This window comes from Pantherophis guttatus, chromosome 7 (assembly GCF_059756535.1).
Source record: "Pantherophis guttatus breed Tessera chromosome 7, ASM5975653v1, whole genome shotgun sequence".
Lineage (NCBI taxonomy): Eukaryota > Metazoa > Chordata > Lepidosauria > Squamata > Colubridae > Pantherophis > Pantherophis guttatus.
The window spans coordinates 55,940,520-55,966,649 of NC_142069.1; the positions used below are offsets into that span (position 1 = coordinate 55,940,520).

The window sequence follows — 26,130 nt, forward strand, 5'->3', positions numbered from 1 at the left end:
TATGAAAAATTATATGATGTAGAAAAAATCTCGGAAGAAAAGATAATAATCTGGAAAGAGCTAAACTACCAAAACTGCCTGAGAATATACAAAATATGTTAAATGAAAAAATAACAATGATGGAATTGACAGAGGTGATAAAAAGGCAAAAAAATAATAAGACCCCAGCACTAGACGGATTACCAGCAGAAGTTTATAAATGCTTACAAGATACATTAAGCCTGTCATTGTTAGATGTTTGTAATGAGGTAATGTTAAAAGGCCAAAATACCAAACACTTGGACAGAAGCAAATATTACCTTAATTCCAAAAGAAGACTCAGATCTGACACAAGTTAAGAATTATAGACCAATATCACTATTGAATGCGGACTATAAAATATTCACATCAATAATGGCAGAGAGACTAAAAATATTTTTAAATGAATTTATTCATCCATATCAAAATGAATTCCTACCAAAAAGACAAATAAAAAACAATGTAAGGTTTATCTTAGATATGTTGAAATATTATGAAATACATTCAGAAAAACAAATGGCACTGATCTTAGACGCATAGAAATCATTTGATAATGTAAATTGGCAATTTATGATGAAACAGTTGGATTGTATGGGTTTTGGAGAGAAATTCATAAAAATGATTAAGAGAATATATATAGACAAACAGCAAAAGTAATAGTTAATGGGGACTTTACAGAAAACTTTAATATTAAAAAAAGACACAAGACAAAGGTGTCAATTATCCCCATTATTATTTATATTAACATTGGAAGTGTTAAACAGAAATATTAAACAAGACCTAAATAAATAAAAGGTATGGAAATAAAGAAGGAAAAATATAAATTACAAGCATTTGCAGATGACTTGATATTCATATTAGAAGAACCATTGAAACTGGTCCCAAACTAATAAAAAGAATAGAAGAATTTGGGGAAGTAGCACGATTGAAAATAAAGAAATAAATAAAATAATAGTCAAAAATCTTACAGATAAACAAAAAAATGAACTGGCAAAAAAGACAGATCTTCAGATAGTTAAGAAAGTTAAATATGTGGGAATATATCTAACAGCAAGATGTGCAACAATTAAAGAAGATAACTATATTAAGCTATTAAATCAAATAAAACTAGATTTGGAAAAATGGAAAAATTTGCAATTATCAATGTTAGGAAGAATAGTGACTGTAAAAATGAATATTCTACCAAAACTGCTTTCTTGTTCCAAATGATTCCTATAAAAATAGAGATTTTTTTAAATGATCTAAATACAATAATTTTGAAATTTATTTGGCAAGGGAGAAAAGCTAGAATTAGATTGAAAACGTTGCAAGACTCTAAAAATAATGGAGGTTTTGGATTGCCAGATTGGGAATTATATTATCAAGCATGTGTATTAACATGGGTAAAAGAATGGATAACCCTCAGACATAAAATATATTGTATTTAGAAGGTCATGATCTGCAACTAGGATGGCATGCTTTCTTATGGAATGATAAGAATAAAATTCATAGATATTTCCAAAATCACTATGTAAGAAATTTGCTATTTTTAGTATGGGAAAAAGTAAAAGCTAAAATATATATGAAAATACCAGGATGGCTTTCAATAATGGAAGCATTTGTTCACCCAAATCTATTAAACTTTGAAATTTTTTTAACATATTAAGATATTTTAAATACAAAATGGAAACTAAAAACCAAACAAGAACTGCAAGAAGAGTGTTGATTTATCATGGTGGCCATAAATGCAATTGAGGTACGATAAAGACGCTAAACTATATGGCTTTTATAAAGAGCAAACAACATTTGGCAAAATACTGTTAATGGTAGATGAAAAGTTAATTACAAAATTATATAACTTTTTGCTAAGCCTAGATGAACAGGTGAAAGAGACAATGATAGTATGGGCAAAAAATTTGGATATAATATAGAACTAGATAACTAGCAAAAACTCTGGGAAGAAACTATAAATTGATGATGGCAATCACTTATAAAGAAAACTTGTATAAAATGTTTTATAGGTGACAGTTTCCAACGGCAAGACTTGCAAAAATGTTTAAAAATATGTCCATCAGATTTTGGAAATGTAATCAGAAACTAGGCACATACTATCACCTGTGGTGGACATGCCCAAAAGCAAACAAAAAAATGTGGGCGAAAATGCATATGTGGTTAGAAAAAATGTTAAGACAGCATATAGATTTTAAACCACAACTATTTTTGTTAGGCATAATACCAGAAAAATATGATAAAGGGAATATGTATTTAATATTACATGTTTTAACAGCAAGAATTATATTTGCACAACATTGGAAAAGCGAGGAAACACCTATGGAAGAAGATATAATTTAAAAAATTGGACTGTGCAGAAATGGACAGATTAATACTGAAGATAAAGGAAAAAGAAAACAGAATATTTTCGAACTTGGGACTTGTTTTATCGATGGTTGGACAACAAGGTAGAAACTAGGAACTTAAGTATTACTATGTAAACGAATGGACTCAGACAGTATGCTGTTCACTAAGCACATATTGTAAGTAAAGAGAAAACCAATAAAAATATTTTAAAAAAGAAAAAAAGACCTGGGAAACCACCAGGATTTTTACAATGAGTGGCTGAACCATCATGATCCAGGCAGGAAATAGCAAGGGACTTTATCGTGCAGCTCCCAGAAAGTGGAGGAAACACTGTAATTTGGACAGTGATTGATCTTTTTTCCAAACAGGTTCACTTCATTGCTTGCTCTGGCTTCCCTTCGGCCCATAAACTGGCTAAGCTGTTCCTGAATCACATTTACCGACTGCATGGAGTCCCAAAGAGGATCATATCTGATCAGGGGGTCCAGTATACTACTAAATTTTGGAGGGAGTTTGTAAAGTCAATTGGGTCTTCCCAGGGCTTAGCTCAGCTTTTCATCCGAGTACTAACAGATTAACAGAGTTGGAAGAGACCTTATAAGTCATCTAGTCCAACCCCCCACTCAAGCAGGAAACCCTATACCTGTGATGGCGAACCTATGGCACATGTGCTGGAAGTGGCACGCAGAGCCATTTCTCCAGGTACGTGGAGCCATCGCCCGTTGCTCTTCCGGGTTCCAGTGCGCCAGCCACCTGGTTTTCATGCGCATGGGCATGCTGTAAACCAGAAGAACAGTCACCCATTGCACATGCATGCTCCAGGAAGATGATCTTCCTGTTTCCAGAGTGCACATGTGGGCCAACTGGTCTGGTTTCTGGCATGCATGTGTGCACGAAGACCAGCAACCGGTGTGCATGCCAAAAGACGCGGAGAGGGGATCCCAGCAGTCGCTTCCTAAGGGAGCAGAACAAGGTAAGCCAGGGTTTCCCTCCCTCCCTGCCTTCTTGTGCGGTCCCAGGCGGTCCGGAGCACCGGTGGACCCACAGCCGGTGAGGGCGGGGTGGTGGTGGGCTGCCGCGCAGATGACCCTGTGGCCACCATCAAAGCGGGGCCGAGAGGCCGCTCTTGGCTCGCTCCACCAGCTGCATGGGTCTCCTGGGTTGCATTCCTCCTGCGCAGCCGCATCACCCCAGAAGAGCAGCGGCAGCTGCAGGGGGAAGGGAAGAGTGACTGGCCAGCTGAGGTGCATGGGGAAGCATTTGCTGGCAGGGCGGGCAGCTGCCCAGCTCGCGGCTCCTTCCCCAGCGTATGGCAAGAGAGCCCGGCTCAGCTGGCGGCGGGGGTCAGGTGGGGGTGCCGCACTGCCTGCGGTTGGGCCCGTTGCCCAGTCCTCGCCATGCCTGCTGCCACCCGAAAAGACTGTTGCCATGATCTCGGCTGCCTGGAGATCTCCGCTGCCTCTCCAATTCCAAAAACGGGGCATGGAGGGGCAAAACAAGAGTATCACAGTTTCAGGCACTGTGCAGAAGGTGTAAGACAAGGCAGCTAGCCACTCTGCCTGCCCCTTCTCCAGACAACCCAACTTGCCTTAGGCCCCCTGCGCAGCGCCCATTTTGCCAACCAGGTCCCGACCTCCGTGCTTCCCTGGGCCACTTCCGGAATCAGGCTCTGACCGAGGCAGCAAAGGCGCAGGGGGCTTGCCGGGAAGCCCGATACCCAGACAAGAGGAGGCTAGGCAAGAGTTTGGGGTCGCAGCAGAACAAGTAACCAAAGCCCGTCTCCACCAGCGCACCTGCCTCTCCCCTCCCTTCTCGGAAGAAGAACCGCTTGCTGGCCCCAAGGGAAGTGCTGGGTGGCTATTTTGAGAGGGGCAGGAGTGGTTTATGGAAGTCATGGGATACAGCGGGATACAGTTTCCTCGATCGGGGTGCCTTCCTGGGAATTGCTGCCCGGCCTGGCCCGGGTGTTTGGAAAAACAGTACACTGCTCGAAGGGGAAAGGGAGAGGAGGAGGAGGGGCATTACCCAGAGGCCAGCTGGCAGATAACAGCTGCAAGACTCTGCCATAGTTCTTTCGGGTGAGCCGTCCCCGTGCAGCTCTCGGGTCCCTGCCCAAACTGGCCTGGAAGCGGCATGTCACATTGCACCCGTGAATGAGGCGGCGGCTGCTCTCGCTGGTAACTGAGCCCACAAATTAGCGTGGTGGGCTCAGTTACTGATGAGAGCAACCGTCGCCTCACTCGCGCCTTCTCATCCAAACTGCCGGGTGTTGATCCGGTTCTTTCTGCCACAGCCACGCAGCCTTTTCTTCCAATTCTAGCTATGCCTTGGCACTCGCAGCCGCAGCAGCTGAGCACTGCAGTTCTCCTCACTCCAACCAGCAGCCTCTGCTCGCAACAGGGAGTTGGTGATCAGGAGGGAGGAGGATAAGGACAGGTGCAAGGTGACGCACCACTTTCAGACCAATCCGGCCGGCGGATGGGTGAGCAGGCAGCCCTCAGTGAAGAGCACTTCACTGGGTGACAAATGTCCCGGTCGTGGGCTGCATGCGGGGCCCGAGGCGAAGGGGTGAGCTTTCCCGGCTGGTGCATGGCATTGCCGAGGTAACAGGGCCGAGAACGCTGCCGCTTACTGGGGAACAACTGTGTCGCCAGGGAACGGGCCAGTAACTGGTTGTCCTCTGGTAAGAGGCGCACTGGCTCTCTTGGAAAAAGTGTGGGCACATGCGTGGGGGGTGCATACATGTGCAGTGCAGGGGGCATGTGTGCATGCGCAGTGCGGGGCGCATGGGGAGCGTGGTGGGGGCTCGTGTGCATGCACAAATGAAATAATGGCCATTGGATTATGGGTGCTGTCACATGCAAGTGCGCGAGTGCTTGTGCACTCGGACTTTGGCATGCAACGCCAAAAAGATTTGCCATCGCTGCTCTATACAGTCAGTAAAAACAAGACCAGGAGCTGACTATGGTTCAGATCATGAGCTTCTTGTTGCAAAATTTAGGCTTAAATTGAAGTAGGGAAAAGCACTAGGTCACTCAGGTATGATCTAAATCATATCCTTGATGAATATACAGTAGAGGTGACAAATAGATTTAAGGAATTAGATCTGATAGACACAGTGCCTGAAGAACTATGGATGGAGGTTTGCAACATTGTACAAGAGGTAGCAACTAAAACCATCCCACAGAAAAAGAGACACAAGAAAGCAAAATGGCTGTCTGAGGAAGCTTTGCAAATAGCTGAGGAAAGAAGGGAAGTGAAAGGCAAGGGAGAAAGAGAAAGATATCCCCAATTGAATGCAGAATTCCATAGAATAGCTAGAAGAGATAAGAATGCCTTCTTAAATGAACAGTGCAAAGAAATAGAAGAAAACAATAGAATAGGGAGGACTAGAGATCTCTTCAAGAAAATTGGAGATATGAAGGGAACATTTCATGCAAAGATGGGCATGATAAAGGACCAAAATGGCAGGGACCTAACAGAGGCAGAAGAGATTAAGAAGAGGTGGCAAAATTACACAGAAGTACTATTCAAGAACGAGCTTAACGTCCCTGACCTTGAGCCAGACATCCTAGAATGTGAAGTCAAATGGGTTTTAGGTAATCTGAGCAACAACAAAGCTAGTGGAGGTGACAGTATTCCAGCTGAGCTATTCAAAATCCTAAAAGATGATGCAGTAAAAGTGCTACACTCAATTTGCCAGCAAATTTGGAAAACTCAACAGTGGCCACAGGATTGGAAAAGGTCAGTTTACATTCCAATTCCAAAGAAAGGCAATGCTGAAGAATGTTCAAACTATTGCACCATTGCACTAATTTCACATGCTAGTAAAGTTATGCTTAAAATCCTACAAGCTAGGCTCCAGCAGTATGTGGATTGAGAACTACCAGAAGTACAGACAGGATTTTGAAGAAGCAGAGGAACTAGAGATCAAATTGCCAACATACGCTGGATCATGGAGAAAGCTAGAGAGTTCCCGAGAAACATCTACTTCTGCATCATTGACTATGCTAAAGTCTTTGATTGTGTGGATCACAACAAATTGTGGCAAGTTCTCAAAGAGATGGGAGTACCAGACCATTTTATTTGCCTCTTGAGAAACCTAGATGTGGGCCAAGAAGCAAAGTGTGAACTAGACACCGAGCCACTTATTGGTTCAAAATTGGGAAAGGAGTTAGGCAAAGCTGTATACTGTTGCCCTGCCTATTTAACTTATATGCACAGCACATCATGAGAGAGGCGGGGCTAGATGAATCAAAAATTGGAATTAAGATTGCCAGGAGAAATATCAACAATCTCAGATATCCAGATGATACCACTCTACTGGCAGAAAGTGAATAGGAATTAAAGAGCCTTCTGATGCGGGTGAAGGAGGACAGTGCAAAAGTTGGCTTGAAACTCAACATTAAGAAAACTAAGATCATGGCATCCGGCCCTCTCAATTCTTAGCAAATAGATGGGGAAGAAATGGAGGTAATGACAGATTTTATTTTCCTGGGCTCCAAGATCACCACAGAGGGGGACTGCAGCCAAGAAATTAAAAGTCGCTTCCTCCCGGGGAGGAACGCTATGGCAAATCTTTTTTTTTTTTATATATATATAATTTTTATTAATATATTCTATACACTAATACACAAATAAAATATACAATCCTGCCACCATGGTATAATATGATTACATTGTCCATAAGTATAAAATCATTCCTTTATACAACAAATCTAGATAGCATACTAAAAAGCAGAAACATCACCCTGCAAACAAAAGTGTGTATGCTCAAGGGTATGGTTTTCCCAGTTGCAATGCATGGCTATGAAAGTTGGACCATAAGAAAGACTGAGCGCCAAAGAATTGAGGCCTTTGAACTATGGTGCTGGAGAAGACTCCTGCGAGTCCCTTGGGCTACAAGGTGATCAAACTGGTCAGTCCTAGAGGAGAACAACCCTGACTGCTCTTTAGAAGGCCAGATCCTGAAGGTGAAACTCAAATACTTTGGCCACCTAATGAGAAGGAAGGACTCAATGGAGAAGAGCCTAATGCTGGGAAAGATTAAGGGCAAAAGAAGAAGAGGATGACAGAGAATTTGGTGGCTAGATGAAGTCACTGAAGCAGTAGGCGTGAGTTTAAATGGACTCCAGAGGATGGTAGAGGACAGGAAGGCCTGGAGGAACATTGTCCATGGGGTCACAATGGGTCAGACACGACTTCGCAACTAACAATAACATGCTTTGTGTAAATTTTCTGTAGCTGATAAAGGAGTAATTAATGCATTGTCAAGAACATTTTAAAAGGTTCAATAAAAGTCACAGAAAATCACCCAGCCGCCTTGTTTAGGGTGACCTAAAGGTCGAGCTGAGGATTTTGCACAATATCTGCATGATAAAATCGCTCAAATTCGGGAAGGTTTGGACTCTAACTGGGTGGGTTCAGACAGGGTGATAGAGGCAGGTCTTGAAGATGTTATTTGGGATGGGTTTGACCCTGTGATCCCTGAAGACGTGGACAGATTACTGGGGAAGTTGAATGCAACCACATGTTTATTGGACCCATGCCCCTCCTGGTTAGTACTGGCTTCCCGAGAGGTCACACGGGCTGGCTCCAGAGAATTATAAATGCTTCCTCGAGTGAGGGTTTTTTGCCTTCCGCCCTGAAAGAGGCGGTTGTGAGGCCCCTCCTCAAGAAGCCCTCTCTGGACCCGGCTGTGTTAGCAAACTACCGTCCAGTCTCCAACCTTCGCTTTTTGGCAAAGGTTGTTGAGAGTGTGGTAGCACAGCAACTCCCGCAGTATCTGGATGAAACTGTCTACCTAGATCCGTTCCAGTCCGGCTTCAGGCCTGGTTACAGCACTGAAACGGCATTGGTTGCATTGGTTGATGATCTCTGGAGAGCCCGGGATAGGGGTTGCTCCTCTATCCTGGTCCTATTAGATCTCTCAGCGGCTTTTGACACCATCAACCATGGTATCTTGCTGCGCCGACTGGAGGGGCGGGAGTGGGAGGCACTGTTCTACGATGGTTCTCCTCCTATCTCTCTGACCGGTCTCAATCTGTGTTGGCAGGAAGGGTGAGGTCGACTTCAAGACACCTTATTTGCGGGGTGGCACAAGGGTCAGTCCTTTCGCCTCTTCTGTTCAACATTTATGTGAAGCCACTGGGTGAGTTCATCTGTGGTTTTGGGGTATAGTGCCATCTTTACGCTGATGATACTCAGCTGTACATCTCCACCCCAGACCACCCCAATGATGCCCTTGCAGTGATGTCCCGGTGCCTCGAAGCTATGCGGGTCTGGATGGGGAGAAATAGGCTCCAACTCAATCCTTCCAAAACCGAGTGGCTGTGGCTGCCGGCGTCCTGATATAGCCAGCTGATACCATCGTTGACTATTGGGGGTGAGTCATTGGCCCCCACAGAGAAGGCTCGCAACTTGGGTGTCCTCTTGGACACGCGGTTGTCTTTAGAAGAGCACATGACGGCCGTGGCCAGGGGAGCTTTCTATCAGGTTTGCCTGATTCACCAGTTGCGCCCCTTTCTAGATCAGGACTCCTTATGCACAGTCACTCATGTCCTCGTCACTTCCCGACTGGACTACTGTAATGCTCTCTTCATGGGGCTACCCTTGAGGTGCACCCGGAGGCTCCAACTAGTCCAGAATGCAGCTGCATGGGTGATTATGGGAGCGACATGGCACTCACATGTAACACCTCTCCTACTTGAGCTGCACTGGCTCCTGGTGGTCTTCTGAGTGCACTTCAAGGTGTTGGTTCTTACCTTAAAGTGCTCCATGTCTTAGGACCTGGGTACCTACCTTCTGCAACCGATAACCTCCCACCAACCAGTATGCTCCCACAGAGTGGGCTCCTCAGGGTGCCGTCAGTAAAGCAATGTCGGCTGGTGGTTCCCAGGAGGAGAGCCTTCTCTGTGGGGGCATCTGCCCTATGGAACAGGATACCCCCAGGGATACGAATGATCCCAGATCTCCATACTTTCCATCGTGCCTTGAAGACCTTTCTATTTCACCAAGCCGGACTGGCATAAATTTTCAGTTTATCTAAATTCTGCACTGAGGATCTTAATTGATGAGCCAAATCGGTTTAATTATTTGAAATTATTTTTATTTCACATTATATGTATGTTATTCTGACTGTTCACCGCCCTGAGTCCTTCAGGAGAAGGGTGGTAAATAAATAAATAAATAAATAAATAATTAAATAATAAATAAATAAATAAATAAATAAATAAATAAATAAATAAATAATAAAATTAGTTATGCTGTTGTACAAAATTCAGTGAAACTAGTATATATTTATTTAAGCCTGTAGAAGAACTACTTTTGTCCAATTTTAACAGGATGAGGATGCAAATCTGCTGCTATTTTAGACCATGCTAACAAAAGTTATTCTGGATAGAAACTGAGGCCTTAGCATTTTTTTTTCCTTAATGTGGGTCTGTGGTTTTTGTAACTGGTTCTACTGAATCCAAAGTTGTATTCATTCTCAGTGCTCCTTGATTGAATAATGCTGCTGGGAAATAATCTAATATAAAAAAATCCAAGTTTAATTTGATCTTTGGTTGTGTAGCCAATAGCCAAGTTTTAAAAACTCTTGTTAATTGATGCTATTTGATTCTTATTTGATCAATTACCTTTTAACAAATTGAAAAAGTTGTTATATGTTGGGTTCCAACCCAATACACTCTTTTTTTTAGAAACATACAGTACCTCATTTGGAACTGTGAGATTTAGTTTGAACTAAATATAATAGATAAATTGATTTCTTTTAAAAGTACATAACAAATCTTCAAGTGGAAATCCAATTAATTCAAATAAGTTAACTTGGAGTAAAAATAGTTCAAAGTATAAAAACGACTGACAACTTAATCCTAATGTGTAGTAGCAGATTTAGTTATAGATACTAATAAATCTAGAAATCAAATCAGTTTAGTATAGATTTTGAGATACACCATCTCCTTTTGAAAATTTTGAGTGGTTTCTGTTTGAAAAATAGTGGGTCACAAGTAGAGGTGAAAAGGGGAGGGTTTCAAAAGCATTTGGTCTTTAATGGAGGCACTGTTGTAGTGAAGCAGTGTGCAGAAATAATTATGATTAGACTTGGTCAATCAAGCTACAAAATCAGTTCTGGCCTCCTCCTATTCATGTTTAAAGAATGGGAGAAGTATCATTATTCCAAGCAACCATTTAGACATTTTCTATAAAAAGCTGATTTTTAATCATGCAGTTGAGTTTATTTATATTCTAGATACTATCAAATGTAAAAAAGATAAAATTAATTACTAGAAATCTGGATTCAAAGAAGAAATAATGTGTTAATTGGGGCAAGTAATTTTATTTATAAAAATTAAATGCCTATTAATTTCAGAAGAATTAGGTACACAATTTTATCCAGTGAGCCTAATGATACTGAGGTGCTTAATATTGAGGTGCTTCATAATTAATTAAAAATACATATATAATTCAGCATCATATTGGCAGGTGCTATCAAATGTTGCTATTTTTTAAAAAAAAGTCCTATTATATTTAGGAAAAAAGCAAACAAACAAACCCCAAACTGAACATATAAATATTTGAAGTATGTTTGATGTTGCCATTATTTATTAACTGAAACCCAACTTTACTAATATCTACAATGGCCATAGTTAACAAAGCAGATTAAAGATATTTCCTGTGTAAAATCATCTGCCTGTGCTTATTGTTAGCTTTCCAAACAATAAATACACTTTGAAGTAGATTGTGTTAATATAGGGTAACATAGTGAATGAGCTTTTGTGAAGATTCAGAATATGAAGTGGGCTTGAAAGGAACAATTTGAGCATGCCAAATGTAATGGAAACATTTTTTTTGAGTTGATTTTTCTAGAATTCACATTCTGTTCTGTGACAGCAAAGTTACATTGTTTTTATAGATGTCATATTTTTCCATGGAGGGAAGTTTGAAAGGCATCATTGTTCTTGACCAAATGTGTCAAGGCAATGGCTTCAAAAGCAAAAAAAAAAAAAGCAAAAATTATAAAACTGGGGCATCAACTTTGTATTTAAATGTGGTCATTTTTTCTTACTCATTCTGACTTCAGAGCATTTTCATTTTCCTGTGCTAAAAGGCTCCTTTGTCTCTAAACAGATTATTTCTAGATTTCCCATCATTTTTTTTTTTATCAGAATGAAGTTTGTGGCTAATTGTCAAATACTACAATAATTAGCTAGGTCAAAATAAAACAGTTCTTTAAGTTTTTTTTAAAACAGAAGTAAAAAAAATCAGAGGGGAACTTTTAGAGTTAACTAACTTCATATTTATATATTTCATAGTTATATAGATAATAGTTTTTGTAACAAGTTAAAATTAAACAGATCTAGTTTTGGAGACAGCTCAGCAGATTTTCTTGCTTTTAAATACAGGGAAACATTTAACCCCCATTTTATTGCTATAGAGCTCTTGCTGATCACAGTGAAACTTGGGAGGTCCAGAGAGGATGCAGTTGACCATTTAAAAACAGCCTGTTTTGTACAACTTCCTAATGCAGACTAGCAGCAATTGGTTTCAGAAGCACGGAGCTTTCTCAGCAAAATTAGAATGAAAAAAAATCATCCCATCTTTTAATGTTATGTTAAAATATGAGAGACAAAGGAAAAGCACAGTAATTCTTATAACTATATGGATATGAATTCTTTTGAAGACATCAACTGCAACTGCAGTCTGATATTCTGCTTATTAGTTTGTGCTGATTTTCTTCCAGCTCATCAACCTTGGTAAGTCTGCTGATGCAGAATTTGCAAAAATGTGAAAATAAATCAATTGACTGCAATACATTTACTATTTTTTCAGATTTGCTTATAAGAACCTTCTATTTTAATAAACCTTAACAGTAATAATGTATGGCCACAAAACTTATTTGTAAGTTTTCTGTTGTTTTTTTATGCAAAATGTTGTATATTGTTCTCTGATGTTGACTGTAACTGAAAAGGAAGAGATGAGGAAATATTGCAATTTTGATTGTTGTCCCTATCTCGTGTGTGTGTGCGTGTGTGTGTGTGTGTGTGTGTGTGTGCACGTGCAAAGATTTTAGGCAAGTAACCATTTTATTCTGTTGTAAGTTTGTTTAAAAATATTATGCATCTGGAAAGATATGCTGTTTTATCTGATTTAAGAAATGAAGCAATAGTATATACAAGAAATAAAACAATTCCTTTTTGCTTTTCTTACTAAAACCTCAATTTAAAAAGGCAGTATATTGCATCACTTTGCTATATATTAAAAAAAATAACAGTAATAAATAACAAAGTGCAATACTATGAGAGTTTTATGCTCTTTTTAACCCAAACAAATGCACAAAGTGCCAGAGCATGCATTTATAACATTAGAGCAATTGAAATCTTAGTATATAGTGAAGCATTTTTAATTCAAATGGAAGAGATTTCCACAGAACTTGGCAGGTGGAACAGGGAACCATTTTTTTAGGCTGCAAATATATAAGGCTAGCAGAGTTCCCATTGGTGTTTTAGAACTAGTGAGATTGAACAGGTATACTTCTATCAAATACACACTATAGATTTCTTACACACATCTTTGCTTATGCAAGCCAAAATAAAATAAAAGTTTTTTTTATTTTAATTTACTGTATGATTAGGGAAACTAACGCTCAGTAAGATGTATCTGTTCTTTGACTTTTCAAAAAAGATGTTGAATTTTAGAATATTATGACTAAAATTATGTATTTATCTTTGTTGATTACTTCAGTTGATTTGGTTTCAGTTTCAAACATAAAGATGCTCTTATATTATCTACTCCTAAAATATTTAGCTATAATTTTAAGTTAGGCAACAACTAAATGTAGTTTTCTTGCATACTCTAAACATGCTGCTTTTTTTAAATAAATAGCATTCTCAGATTGATCATGAAGATAATATCAGGAGTAGGTTATTTATTTTTAGGCTTATGATAAATATTGTTCCAACATTAGTTTCTGAAAGACATACATGTTCACAAATTTTTAGTCGACAGACTTATAGCTTTGTTCCTATGAGCATGTAACAACATTCAGTTAAAATATACAGGTTTTGACATTTTGTGGTTAGAGTTTAATTCATCATCATCACCATCATTTTAGCCATTGTCTATCCACTGCAGGATGAAGGCCTCTTCCGCATGTTTCCAACCTATATGATCTTGAGCTTTCTTTTGCCAGTTGGGCCTGCAATACTTGCTGATATAATTGATTCATCTTGTTTTAGGTCTGTTTCGTGGACGTTTTTTATCAAGTAGGAACCATTCTGTGACTGCCTTGGTCCAGCTGCCATCAGTTCTTCTTGCTATGTGACCAGTTCATTTCCATTTCAATTCTTTTACTGTCTTGATGATATCATATACCTTCATTTGTTCTCTAATCCATGTGCAGGTCTTTCTATCTTGTCTTGTAATTCCAAACATATATCTTTCCACGGCTCTTTGCGATACTCATAGCTTTTGTATCTATTGTGACGTTAGTGTCCATGTTTCACTGGCATATGTTAGAGCAGATAGCAAATACTGATTGAAAAATTTTCTCTTTAGGCATAGGTTTAGATTTAGATTTTAGATTTTATTACACTTCTATATCGCCCTTCTCCCAAAGGACTCAGGGCGGTGTACAGCCATCTTAAAACACATATACACTTACAAAATTTAAAAACAATTTAAAAACAAATATATAAAAATTTGGCCCACAAAATTAAAAGCTAACAGACACCCAATTTAAAATTCCTATTAGGCCAGTCCGGCTTGTTGGAATAAAAGAGTCTTCAGGGTGCAGCGAAAGGTACGCAGGTCAGGGATCATATGAACCTCTAGGGGCAGCTTATTCCAGAGGGCTGATGCCCCCACAGAGAAGGCTCTCCCCCTGGGTGTCGCCAGTCGACATTGTTTGGCCGACGGCACCCTGAGGGAGCCCCTCTCTGTGGGAGCATATTGGCTGGTGAGAGGCTATCGGTGGCAGAAGGCGATCTCGTATATACCCTGGTCCTAAGCCATGGAGCGCTTTAAAGGTGGTAACCAACACCTTGAATTGCACCCAGAAGACCACCGGGAGCCAGTGCAGCTTGCGCAGGAGAGGTGTTACATGGGTGTGCCATGTCGCCCCCATAATCACCCACGCAGCCGCATTCTGGACCAGTTGGAGCCTCCAAGTGCTCTTCAAGGGAAGCCCATGTAGAGAGTGTTACAGTAGTCCAGACGGGACGTGATGAGGGCATGAGTGACAATGCGCAGTGCATCCTAGTCCAGAAAGTATGGAGTATCAGGCGAACCTGATAAAAAGCTCCCCTGGCCACGGCCATCATATGATCTTCCAAAGACAGCCGTGCATCCAGGAGAACACCCAAGTTGCGAACCCTCTCTGAGGGGGCCAAGATCTTGCCCCCAATAGTCAGCGATGGAACCAGCTGACTATACCGGGACCCCGGGAACCACAGCCACTCGGTCTTGGAAGAGTTGAGTCTGAGCTTGTTTCTCCCTATCCAGATCTGCACGGCCTCCAGGCACCGGGACATCACGTCAAGGGCATCATTGGGCTGGTCCGGGGTAGAGATGTACAGCTGGGTGTCATCAGCGTACTGGTGGAACTTCACCCCGAAACCACGGATGATCTCACCCAGCGGCTTCACATAAATGTTGAACAGAAGGGGCGAGAGGACTGACCCTTGCGGTGCCTCGAGATTGACCTCTGTCCCCTGCCAACACAAACTGCGTACGGTCGGAGAGGAAGGAGGAGAACCACCGCAACACGGTGGCCCCCACTCCCAACCTCCAATCGTCGCAGCATGATACCATGGTCGATGGTATCAAAAGCCACTGAGAGGTCTAATAAGACCAGGACAGAGGAGCAGCCCCTGTCCCGAGCCCTCCAGAGATCATCAACCAATGCGACCAATGCTGTTTCTGTGCTGTACCCTGGCCTGAAGCCCAACTGGAACGGATCTAGATAGACAGCTTCATCAAGGTATTGGGGAAGTTGTCGTGCCACCACACTCTCAACAACCTTCGCAACAAAGCAAAGGTTGGAGACTGGACAATAGTTTGCTAATACAGCCGGGTCCAGGGAGGGCTTCTTGAGGAGGGGCTTCACCACTGCCTCTTTCAGAGAGGGAGGGAAGAAACCCTCACTCAAAGAAGCATTAATAATCCCCTGGAGCCAGCCTCGTGTAACCACCCGGGAGGCCAGGGGGGAGTTGTTCTTGAAAATTACATTTAGCTTGCGCCAAATGCCTGCCAACCATATTTATCACAACTTTTCTTTATTGTATCATCTTCCATTGAGATCCATTGGCCAAGGTATATATAGTGGTCTACTATATCTAGTTCTTCTCTAGATATAATTTTTTTCTTTCTTTAGTAAATTTATTAAACATAACCTAGCTCTTTTTCAGGTTTTTAAAGCTAAATGGTTCTCCTGTTTAGAAAATAACATCATCTACAAATCTTAAGTGATTTAAATAGGTGCCATTGATTTTTATTCCATCTTTTGCCCAGTCTACTTTGTGAAATACTTTTTCAAGGCAGGCTGAGAAAAAGATAGGTAATATTATTATCGCCTTGTCGTACACCTCATTCTATGTTGATTTCCACTTTAAGATAAGGCAAATTGTCACCATTGTTTTTTCATATATTGATTGTAGTAAGTTATGTAAGCAGTGTCTATGCCTTGGTTGAGCAATGCATTAATTATTCTGGAATACTGAGTCAAATGCCTTTTCATAGTCAATGAAAGCCATGCACAGAGGCATGATGTACTTGTTGTGCCTTTCAATGACTTGCTGAACAACGTGGATGTGATTCATTGTGCTGTGGCCACTTCTGAACCTTGCTTGCTCCTTTGGGTGTGCATCATTTAATATTCTCAATATTCTTTTTGCTATTATCTTGGTGAAATCCTTGTGGATGACTGAAAGAAGGCTTATTGGGTAATAGTTCTTTAAATAATCTTGGCCCCTTTCTTGTATATAAGAATCACTTCAGCATTTTTCCATGCATCAGGTTTTTTTCTTTTCTGAGGCATTATGAGTATAGTTTTGCTAGTATCTTGTGTAAATTGTGACCACCAGCTTTTGGCATTTCAGTCATAATACAATAATTTCCTGAAGCTTTTCCATTTTTCAGTTTAATTACTTAGCTAAATATCTCCAGTAAATAAAATAGAGAACCAACATAGTATCTCCCTTAATATAAACTATATTGGCTGTTTGCTATGGATATTTTAGTTCATTATACATTATATACAAGTAGTCCTTAATTTACAACTGAGTAGGGCCAGAAAATTTGTCATTAAGTGAAGCATCATATGACTGCACTCAATTTTGTGATCTTTGTTACCAGAATTATCACTACAGTTAAGTGAGAAATCACCATTAAGTGAGAAGTCACATGACTTGTGACTTTCCACTCCAGCTTCCCAATGGACTTTGCTTGTTGGAAACTGGCTAGGAAGATCACCAATAATGATCACGATTGCGGGATGCTGCAATAATCATCATAAAGGGGTGAATGTTACCAACCACCCAAATCATGATCATGTGACTGTAGGGTTGTAAGTATGAGAACTGGTCATAAGTATCTTTTCACCAAAAGAATGGTTATAAAACAAGGACTACGTGTGGTTTTTTTTTACCATTCTGCTGCTTTCCTTAATTTCATTCATTCCATAGATTAAAATAGCTAAACTACCATAGAAAATTATTGGCTAAAATGTTGATTCAGATTTTATTGAATTCATTGCTGAATACATGAGCCTTACCAGTACCAGTACCTTACCAGTATCATCCAGATAAAATCAATTACACATTCAGTATGAATGCTTTCAAGAGAAAAAAGCATATTATTTAATGTGAATAAAACCTGGAAACAACTATGGCAGTAAAGTATATGCAGATACTATTATGTCTATTGATGTCACATGAGAAGATACATGATCATGGAAAATACAGATAGTCCTCGTCTTAGAACCACAACTGACCCAAAATTTCTGTTGCTAACTGAGACATTTGTTAAGTGAATGTTGCCACATTTTACAACCTTTCTTGCCAATGTTGTTAAGTGAATCACTGCTGTTGTTAAGTTAGTGACAAGATTATTAAGTGTAACTGGCTTCCCCATTGATTTTCTTGTCAGAAGGTTGTAAAACTTGATCATGTGACCCTGGGACACTGCAGTCATCATAAATTTGAGTCAATTGCCAAGCATCCAAATTTTGATCACATAACCATGGGGATGGTGCAACAGTCATAAGTGTGAAAATTGTCATAAGTCACTTTTTTCAGTGCTTTTGTAACTTTGAAAGGTCACTAAATGAACTGTTGTAAGTTAAGGACTACCTGTAGTATGTAAAGTACTTGTTCTCATAGTTATCCATACTGTTACTATGAAGGCCTTTAGGGGGATGTCATTTGAGTAATGCTGGCAGTAACAGAATTTATCCTATCAGTTATCATGTGCTAAATACTCCCAGTATAATAATAATTAAGTAGAGCTTTACAGTAATCTGTTGAAAATATTGCATTAGGAATAGTTTTGCTAACTGGGACAGGTATATCATAATCAGGGAAGCACCAAAGCCAAGAGAACATAGTTCTTTTTCTGTGTAGTTTTCGTGTCAATATAGTATAAATAGTTGTCCTTATCTTCCTCTGGAAAGTTTTCAGTTTTCAGTACTCTAATTTTGGTATTCTGTTGAAGTTTCCCATCCTGCATATCTATTGCACCTAGATATCAGCCAGATGCTTCCACCTACTAAGACTAACTTAATTATATTTTATTCAGTAAACCACAACTGGCTGATTACATACAGCAGAATAACTATTAGGCTATAAGGGTGGACTTATACAGCATATTAAACCATGACCAACAAGCCATATTGAATATTATAAGAGTGAGTTATTTTGATAATTTACTCCAGCATGTGTATCTTCATGCCTGATCCTGGGAGTTTTAATTCTGAATAGTAAGTTTTAATGCAAATAAATCGTATAGTCTTAAATGTTTTAAGAACATAAACATTAAGAGTGGGAAAAGCATTGTAACTCTTCATATTATTATTTTCTTTCAGATCCAGTTGCTTCTTGAAAACCAATACAAAATAGAGGATAAATTCCTTAATGTAAGAGCTTAAAGAAAGGTACACCTGTAGTATTTTAATTTTATCACAAGTGTGGATAGTTACTGGGGGATAATTTATAAATGAAATACAGTGAATTGAAAAATTACAGATTTGATGACATAGATGATATCTGAAATCACTACTAGTAAAATTCTGAACTTGAACTTACAATGAGATTAGCATCCCTGTGTGTATGTAAGTTAGTATTGACCTTCATATTATTATAAAATTATCAGCTGCTTATTCAATTACTGTATTTGTGATTTGGAAATATTTGTGCAGCAGAATAGAAGAGTCATTCAGAATAGCATTATTGTCTCATAGCAATGGTGGGTTGCCAGCGGTTCACTCCGGTTCAGGTGAACCAGTAGCAGTGGCGGCGGGAGGCTCTGCCCACCTGCCCGGACATCATTAAATATGATCTGCACATGGGCAGAAGGTTCTGCACATGCGCAGACAGGAGACGCACGCCAACCAGTAGTAAAGGTAAGTGAAACCCACCCCTGTCTCATAGATAAAGGAAATATGGTTTTCTTCATGTTATCATAGTATCTGTGTAATTCTATTATATAAGAGCAGAGGAAACTTTTGTCAGAAAAAGTCTATAATGAAAAAGGAGAGAGAAATATAAGAAATTGTCTGATCTGGCTTCTTAGTATGATCACTCTTGTAAACAGTGTGATTCAGCTTCAAATCCATTATCAACATTAGTGTGGTTACTGTTTTTGTTGATCTCTAGGGTCTGGCAGACAAATTCTTTATGCAGATTAGTTAAACAAGATAATAAAATTATTCAAAATATGCAGTTAAGATATGCCATTCTTCTTGAAATTTGCCTCAAAATAATATAAAATAACACTGTGGTAAATGGAAAAAGAGCAGATATTAAGCAAGTTATGAAGATAAATACTTTTAAATAAAATAAACTTTTTAAAATATATTAAACACATCCCATAGCACTTTGTTAGCGTCAAGAGTTATTTACCCCTTAACTTTTAACTACTGCAGTATCTGCCACATGAGACTACCCTGGTATGAATGTGCTATTTGGGTTGCTAACTATTGTGTAACACAGGAATTACATGAGGCCATGTTGAAAGATCAGCAGTTAGTTACCCCTTGCTTCTTAAGCACAATTTAGGGTGCTGTGTTAATCTGCAAGTAATTTAGTATTTACGATCTGAGAGACACTCCCTTATAATGAATCTTTTCCAGACTAAAAATTTACAGAGGATATTTCCTATATCATTCCAAAGTTATCGAATAGATTCACTTGTAGTTGCATTTAGCTCATTGTCTCTACCTTTCAAAGAACAAAGAATCTTTACTGTTGTTAGGAATTTGCATTTTCCTATTAGGAGGAGTATGAAAACTGATTTTCTCATATTGCTCTTTGGTTTGTGACTACATTGTAAGAGATATGACATGAACATTCATATAGAGTAGAAGTGCCCCAACAGCATCTTATTTTAGTGGCCCTCAAAGCTATTAAAACATACAGAAGTTACAAGAAATTTGAATATCTCCTCCAAATGTTCAAGGAATATTTGAAGATGGTTGTGAAAGTCTCCCACATCCACACATTCTGTATTTGTGAACAAAGGTTCTTCTTGTGTACTTAAGTGTAGGAGGTAATTCTGATCTGTAAATGTTCATACACACACACACACACATATGTGTACACAATGTGTGTACACACTCATACACACATGCGGACCTGGCAGGTATTACGGAGACCTGGTTGGGCCAAGAGGGGGGGGTCCCCCTCGTTGAAATGTGCCCACCAGGTTTTCGTGCATTTCATCAGCCAAGGGCCCAGGGGAGGGGTGGGGGAGTGGCGGTGATTATTAGGGAGAGTCTTTGTCCGAGGGAGACCACTGTTCCTCAGATAGCCGGCTCGGGAGTTCATGGCTTCCATGACGGCCATGGACCTGACCCAGTTAGTTCAAGGCCCCACTCACATAGGAGGACACACTCTGGACTTGATTTTCATCTCTGGTCAGTGGTTGAATGATCTTGGTAGAGGGGACTTAGACATTAAACCCTTGTCATGGACAGATCATTCGCTCCTTCACTTGGACTTTCCTACCGCTTCCCCCTGCCGCAGGGAGACGGAACCGACTAAATGGTTCCGTCCCAGGCGCCTGATGGATCCAGAAAGGTTCCTGACGGAGCTTGGGCTGTTTCCTGAGACTCTGACACACGACTCGACTGAAGAGCTGGTGGCCGCCTGGGAGAGTGCGGCCGCCGGAGCTTTGGATCGTGTCGTGCCTTTGCGGCCTCTGACCCAATGCCGATCTCAATTGGCTCCTTGGTTCTCTGAGGAGCTGAGAGAGATGAAGCATCGGAAAAGACGCCTAGAGAGCATTTGGAGGACTAGTCATTCTGATTCCGACCGGACACAGGTGAGGTCTTATATCAAGACCTACCTAGTGGCGATAAAAGCGGCGAAATCTAACCATTTTTCCGCTCTTATCGCATCTGCAGAGAACTGCCCAGCCGCCCTGTTTAGGGTGACCCACTCCCTTCTTCGGGGGGGAGTGCGGGAGGATCCCTTGCAGGGTCGAGCTGAGGATTTTGTGCAATTCCTGCACAATAAAGTCGCTCGGATTCGGGAAGGCTTGGACTCCGACTGGGTGAGTCCGGGGGAGGAGACGAGGGTAGTTCTTGAGAATATTATCTGGGAGGAGTTTGATCCTGTGGCTCCCGAGGATGTGGACAGGGTTCTGGGTAGGATTAGTGCGGCCACATGTTTATTGGATCCGTGTCCCTCCTGGTTGGTACTGGCTTCCTGGGAGGTTACACGAGGCTGGCTCCAGGGGATTATAACTACTTCTCTGAGTGAGGGTGCCTTTCCCGCCACCTTGAAAGAGGCGGTGGTGAGGCCCCTCCTCAAGAAGCCTTCCCTGGACCCGGCTGAATTAGTTAACTACCGTCCGGTCTCCAACCTTCGTTTTGTGGCGAAGGTTGTTGAGAGTGTGGTGGCACGACAACTGCCCAGGCACCTGGATGAAGCTATCTATCTAGACCCGTACCAGTCAGGCTTCAGGCAGGGGCACAGCACAGAAACGGCATTGGTCGCGTTGGTGGATGATCTCTGGAGGGCCCGGGACAGGGGTTGCTCCTCTGTCCTAGTCCTATTAGATCTCTCAGCGGCTTTTGATACCATTGACCATGGTATCATGCTGCAGCGGTTGAGAGGGTTAGGAGTAGGGGGCACCGTTTTGCGGTGGTTCTGTTCCTTCCTCTCCGGCCGCTCGCAGTTCGTGTTGGCAGGGGGGCAGAGGTCGACCTCGAGGCATCTCGCATGGGGAGTGCCACAAGGGTCGGTCCTCTCGCCTCTTCTGTTCAACATTTATGTGAAGCCGCTGGGTGAGATCATCCGTGGTTTTGGGGTGAAGTGTCACCTGTACGCTGATGATACTCAGCTGTACATCTCCACCCCAGACCACCCCAACGATGCCCTTGATGTGATGTCTTGCTGCCTGGAGGCCATGCGGGTCGGGATGGGGAGGAACAGGCTCAGACTCAACCCATCCAAGACCGAGTGGCTGTGGCTGCCGGCGTCCCGATATAGTCAGCAGGTGCCATCGCTGACTATTGGGGGTGAATCTTTGCCCCCCACAGAGAGGGCTCGCAATCTGGGTGTCCTCCTGGATGCACGGCTGTCTTTAGAAGAGCATATGACGGCCGTGGCCAGGGGGGCCTTTTATCAGGTTCGCCTGATCCGCCAGTTGCAGCCCTTTCTGGACCGGGACGCCTTGCGCACAGTCACTCATGCCCTTGTCACCTCCCGGCTGGACTATTGTAATGCTCTCTACATGGGGCTCCCCTTGAAGAGCACTCGGAGGCTCCAGCTGGTCCAGAATGCGGCCGCGCGGGTGGTTATGGGCGCACCTCGTTGTGCCCGCGTGACACCCCTCCTGCGCGAGCTGCACTGGGTCCCAGTGGTCTTCCGGGTGCGATTCAAGGTGTTGGTTACCACCTTTAAAGCGCTCCATGGCACAGGACCCGGGTACCTCCGAGACTGTCTTCTGCCACCAATAGCCTCCCACCGACCAGTCCGTTCCCACAGAGAGGGTCTCCTCAGGGTGCCATCAGCCAAGTTATGTCGGCTGGTGACACCCAGGGGGAGGGCCTTCTCTGTGGGAGCCCCAGCCCTGTGGAATGAACTGCCCCCGGAAATACATAAGATCTCCGACCTCCGGGTGTTTCGCTGCGCACTGAAGACCCTGTTGTTCCGCCAGGCAGGGCTGTCAATATAATAATTTTAAATTGGGGTATTTTAATTTTTGGGGTTTTAAATCGGCCAAATCTATTTAATTATTTTAATTTTTAATTATTGTTGTGTCTTGTGTTTTTAAATTGGCTGTACACCGCCCTGAGTCCTTCGGGAGAAGGGCGGTATAGAAATAAAATTATTATTATTATTATTATTATTATTATTATTATTATTATTATTATTATTATTATTATCTACAAATAATTTATAAAGCAAGGCCAAATATCTGGATAGATCTATACTTTAATTTTTTTATATATAGTAAACTTGGACAAGGGGTCTGAATTTCTTGTTACTTCTTGTTTCATAAACAAGCATTTATAAGAGACTAATGACAACGAGTTTAAGATTTTATACATTCCAAGGCAAATTACACTACCTTTTCATCACATGTGATAACTAGAAGATTGGCTCTTGAGTTGGAAAGGAACTATTTGCTTTGTCAGTATAGTTCAGATAGTCATCTTACTTCTTAGAGAGCTGAAGTGGCAAGAAAAAAAAAGTCTTGAATATTGATTTGTGATAATATTCTCATCACATGAATTACCAGCTCAGCTGAGTTGTTTTCAAATGTTGTATTTTTATGTTGTATCTTTATTTATGCAGTTCTGTAAAATTAAGTTAGTTACAAAATTCATTGTTCTTTGTGTTCATGTGCATCAAACATATTCAAAAGATGAGTTTTTGTGGGACATACTCTCTACTTCACATTCCCACACTGAGAATTACATGAAATACATTAATTTCTTTTACTGCCACTACAGCAATTTGAATCTTTTTGTGGGTATTGTTGAAGAATTCTTTTAAGTCTATGGCTTCAAGATCAGTCTTTAAAAATGCACTGATTGTGTGAATAGTCTCCTTGCAACAGAGGAACACTCTGTGTCTCTTTTGTTCAGGCAAGGGCCTTCAGATTGAGTCTTGACATTTATTGTCAGAATTATACGCCATTAGCACCTGGAAGCTTGAGGTTCACTTTGGGAGCAGGCATTTCACACTAATAAATCATTGCTTCTTGTACTCAATTCTGAAGCCAAGCTCTTAAAAGCCTTTGTTTGGCTTCTATTCTAGGCCATTTTTTATATAGCCAATGTTACTGCACTTCAAAAGAATGTGGCAATTTAAAGTAGTTTGGATTGCATACTCAGAGCAGATAAAGGAATCTATTATTGCTACTGACCATTGATTCCAAACCACCCTTAACACTAGGTAGATCTGCTCCAATATTAAGTTTTAAAATAAATAAAATCTAAACACTTATCTATCATGCTAATTAATCAGAAGTATCTGATGTCTGTAGTATTATCTGTATCAATCTTCATCCTTGGTCGGGAAAGGCAGCAGCTCCTAACTCTGACCAGGGAGAACGGCTGTAAGGAGCTCTCCCAAAAGCAAATTAGGTTTTTCTTTTTAACGTTTTAAAGTATTTTTATATTTTTAACTCACTTTTAATCTATTTTTAATCTATACCGGACTCTTACAAAGCACATATAGTGTGGCTACTGTTTGTTTTAGACATATTTTAACAACACTACAACCTGCATTCCTGGCCTAGGCTACTCCTGTGACTCCTCCTTGCAAGGCCTGAAATTCGGATTACCGGACTTGTTGACAAACCTCACTGGAGGCCCCTAACTTCAGAGGGGATTTTGAGCTGTTTGTTTTTGGAACGAGTACAGTAAGGAACTGGCTGCAGATGCTCCCGGTAGGCCTGCCTTTAATGAAACCTTATCAGCTTTTTAGTCTCCTTCCCCCACATATTTCCCTGTGAAATAATTTAAACAATTTAAACATTTCTGAAAATAGATGATAGCAAAGAAGTAGGAGTAAAAGACAAGCTGTTGTTTGGAAAGGAGATTGGTTTTTACCTCTGTGGTGCCTCGGCTGAGACCATCATTAAGGCCTACCTTAACTACGATTGCTGAGGGAGGATAAATTATTGCGATATTTAATTTCGCTGGGAGATACTGGATCAACTATCTACTAGAATGGGAAAGAAAAGTAAGAGGCAGAGAGCTTGCTCTCTCTCCCCAAAATCTATGACAGAACTTAATTACTCCAAGCCTCTTAAACAGCTTAAATTGGATGACTTTATGGAGAGGTGTAATCCAGAACCCCAATCTGAACTTCGAACTTTGTCTCTGTCGACTGTATCATTGGGAGAGGGAGATACAGAAGGGGAGTTTTCTTCCCGGATTTCAGATTCAAACTCGCCTGCTAGAATGGGTGATTTTTCAAGCTCTATCCCCTCTCTAGCTGCTTAAAAGAAGTTCCGACATATTCAGACCTCAGAGAGATGGTCTGTACTCAGAGTATGTTAACTGCGCACACAGTAGATTCAATATATGACTTACTGACATCGATCAAAAGAGACATCGAGAGGATCTTCCAATTCTTAAATGGCCCTCACTCTGCAGCTAAGGAGGATGAGATTGCACACCGTCCTGACGCGCGGAGAGAGTGGGAGGGTGTAAGACCTCAACCCAAACAACAAAGCATTGCAAGTAGTGCAATCAAGGAAGAAGGTTGTTAAAGAAACAAATCGCTTTAAGGATAAGGAAAATCCCATGCAATAGAGGATGATGGACTTCAAAGGAAAGGATAACCCTCTCACTTGCACAGCTATTGAAATCTGATCCTTTATTAATAGATCTACTCAGATATGAAAAACTTCCCCAGCATAGCAATTGTGTTCGACTAATACTGCATTTTGACAGCAATACTATACCGAACGCTGTAATGAAAAGAAAAGGATCCCTGCTCAGATTTGAAGTCATTCCTACAAGAGTCTTCTCGAGTGGGCCTATTAAACCGCTTTTACAAGGAATTAACCAAACATCAAAAATGGTACCTAGGAACCACTCTGCTACCTCCAGGGTCTTTCCTCCAGAATCCGGAGAAACTATGGAGGCAGGCCAGACCAGGGAGGTCCCACATATGAAGGCAAGCACCGACAAACCAGAGGATGTTATAATCAGCGAATTTGTCTCCTTGTCTCCAAAGAAGCAAAGGTCGATGTTAATTGAATTTGATTTATTAAGATCTTCGCTAGCAGAAGCCTGTAGTTCAACGAGAAGGCTATCCAAGTCGGAAGAACGGGGAAAGCATGTGCAGACAAGGCCTAAAGTCGTTAAGTCCGTCCAGCAGGATAGAAGGGAAGGCAAAAGTCTTTTCAAAGAAACAAAGACCATGAACATAGCGGCAGAAGTTCACCCTCCCCCAACAGTGCAACTGCCCTCACCTGTTTCATCTTCCTTAAGAACGGAGGAGGCACTTCCGCAACAAACAGAGGCCACTTTTAACTCCTTTGACACTCCAGAGTAGGCGGTGGTAGTAATTCCGGACCCCTCCACCAGAAGGGTGG

At 41.2% G+C, this 26,130-nt stretch overlaps 1 protein-coding gene across 49 annotated transcripts in view; it reads left to right on the plus strand.

Moving 5' to 3' along the window:
• Positions 1–26,130, plus strand: part of NRCAM (neuronal cell adhesion molecule) — a 363,078-nt gene that overhangs the window by 139,439 nt on the left and 197,509 nt on the right. For 14 of the 49 annotated variants that reach the window (XM_060687082.2, XM_060687084.2, XM_060687089.2 and 11 more), the window contains exon 2: positions 18,434–18,502. The exons of 10 other annotated variants lie outside the window; for them this stretch is intronic. The gene's annotated coding sequence lies outside the window, so the exon portion shown is untranslated. Of the gene's footprint in view, positions 1–11,400; positions 12,111–18,433; positions 18,503–26,130 lie in introns of those variants that run through there. 25 more of the 49 variants (XM_087873229.1, XM_087873220.1, XM_087873231.1 and 22 more) reach the window with 5 other exon arrangements.